Source organism: Rhinopithecus bieti, unplaced genomic scaffold, assembly GCF_001698545.2.
Source record: "Rhinopithecus bieti isolate Rb0 unplaced genomic scaffold, ASM169854v2 scaffold_21902, whole genome shotgun sequence".
NCBI lineage: Eukaryota > Metazoa > Chordata > Mammalia > Primates > Cercopithecidae > Rhinopithecus > Rhinopithecus bieti.
Genome location: NW_016887674.1, coordinates 1 through 2,291, shown reverse-complemented (window position 1 = coordinate 2,291; position 2,291 = coordinate 1). Strand labels below are relative to the sequence as shown.

General features: G+C 61.5%; 1 long non-coding RNA gene across 1 annotated transcript; it reads left to right on the top strand.

Moving 5' to 3' along the window:
* The first annotated feature begins 524 nt into the window (after positions 1–524).
* On the top strand, positions 525–1,926 carry LOC108525855 (uncharacterized). Its single transcript, XR_001884357.1, has 3 exons — positions 525–673; positions 1,348–1,438; positions 1,629–1,926. It is a non-coding gene; the product is annotated as an uncharacterized LOC108525855 (long non-coding RNA).
* Positions 1,927–2,291: the final 365 nt, after the last annotated feature.

Below are 2,291 nucleotides of genomic sequence, written 5' to 3'. Positions count from 1 at the left end.
CCATGGGATGGAGCGTGGGCAGCAGCAGGCTGGTAGGGCCTGTGCAGGCAGGGGCGGGAGAAAGCTTCCACTAGAGTCCTCTGGCCCTCCCTGGATCCAGGCCCTAGGGTCCTGGCTGGCTGTGCTCCTGGAGGTGGGAAGTGGCATCCCCAGCTGTGTCCCATGTCTCGGGTGTGAGTATGGGAGGCAAGGCTGCTCCAGGGGCTGTGGGCCCCACTCTCCTCCCCTTCTGCCCTGATGGTGGGGTGGGGTGGGGACAGCCCCAGCAGAGGGGCCCCTCCTGACGGGATATGAGGCCAGACGGGAGTCAGGCTCTGTGGGCAGCTGCATGCACCCCCCATGGCCCAGCAGCCAGCTTGTGGGGACGGGGAGGCCGAGCCTGTTGGGGGGGGTGCTCCAGGGGTTAAAGGCAGTCCTCCCCTCTCCCAGTCACATGCTCCTGGTCAGCAGGAGCCAGAGGTTCCTTCCAGGCTGGCTCACTTCCCATGGTGCCCCAGGTCCCCAGGGCAGAAGCCGCAGCATGTGCATCTCCCTCCCCGTTCCAGCAGCTGCAGCCGCACAGCTTTCACCTCGGGTACAGCCTGGTGGCGTAAGGAGGAGGCAGAGTCCCACTGATACCTCAGGACCTCCTTCCCCGGCTTGCCAGGCTGGGGGGCCTACATCTGGAGGCCAGGTGCTCCTTTGGGCAGGCGGGGCTGTGGGGCCCTGGCCCTCCCTGCTGCTGGCCCTGACTCATGTGTCTGCCCTTGAGTCACAGAGGGAGGCCCTGCCCTTCCCTCTCAGTCTGTGTGCCCAGACCAGGCAGGCCAAGTGGCCCACCCTGCCGGCTGGGTTCCTGTGCCAGAACCTAGGCAGCCCCTATGGTGTGGATTCAGCTTCCCCACCAGCTCTTGGCCTCAACTGAGGTCCCCAGTGGTGCTGGGGTAGCCTGGGGCCCACCCTCCCTCTGTCCAGAGCAACTTTGCTTTGCTTTCCCGGCTGCATACGTGCACAGGCGGCAGGGCCTGAGAGGCAGCACCTGGCTGCATCCTGGGCACTGCCCGCTTCCCTGTGAGGCTCTAGCAGGTCCCTCACAGCTCCCAGGCCTAGTAATGGGACATAAAGATGAGCTACCGGCCTCCCAGTCTCAGGTGGAATCCATGAGCTGGTGCAGGTCAAGTGCCCGTGGTGGTGATGAAACACTCATTAGAAATAGGCGCTCGGTTATGCTGTCACAGGAGTGCAGGGACGCATGGGTGACAGGCTGGGAGCACCCAGGGTTAGGGGTCTTGGTGTTCTTTGAAAGCTCTGCCAGGCACTGTGGGATGCGTCACCTGACACCGGCATCCCTCCCTGCCCCACTCCCAGGAAACATGTTTCCTACCATTGGTGACGTCCACCTTGCACCCTTCACGGATGAGCAGCTCTACATGGAGCAGTTCACCAAGGCCAACTTTTGGTGAGTGTGCCCTGGTGTCCCGCCTGGGCCCCACAGCCTGCCTTCTCAGGGACACCCCAGCTCCCAAGGGGCCCCACTCTTTTCTGAAAGACTTGGGCTAGATGAGGGCTGACTGGGAGAGAAGGCAGGGCTACCCCACCTGCCTCTTCTGCAGCCCTGACTTTGCTGTGGGGCTGGGGCCTGTCCACAGGTACCAGCCATCGTTCCATGGAGTGGACCTGTCCGCCCTCCGAGGCGCCGCGGTGGATGAGTATTTCCGGCAGCCTGTGGTGGTGAGTAAGGCCTCCAGGGCACTGCTGCAGTGATCACTTGCCATTGCTCTGCAGCTGTGCAGCCCTCAGGAAGCTACGGCCCCTCTCTGAGCCCTCTCCTCTGCCCTGCACAGAGCTCTCTCACAAAGATTTGGGCCAAAAGTGTCAATGCATGTAGACACTTAGCATACAGCAAACATGCAATACATGCGGACCATTATTAGATGAGGCTAAGGCAGGAGGGGCATTTAGGCTCAGGAGTTCAAGATCAGCCTGGGCAACATAGAGACACCATCACTATTTTAAAATTAAAATAGGCCGGATGCGGTGGCTCACGCCTGTAATCCCAGCACTTTGGGAGGCCGAGGCGGGTGGATCACAAGGTCGGGAGATCGAGACCATCCTGGCTAACACGGTGAAACCCCGTCTCTACTAAAATACAAAATATGAGCCTGGCGTGGTGGCGGCGCTTGTGGTCCCAGCTACTCGGGAGGCTGAGGCAGGAGAATGGCGGGAACCCGGGAGGTGGAGCTTGCAGTGAACTGAGATTGCGCCACTCACTCCAGCCTGGGCCGGCCACAGAGCGAGACGCCATCTCAAAA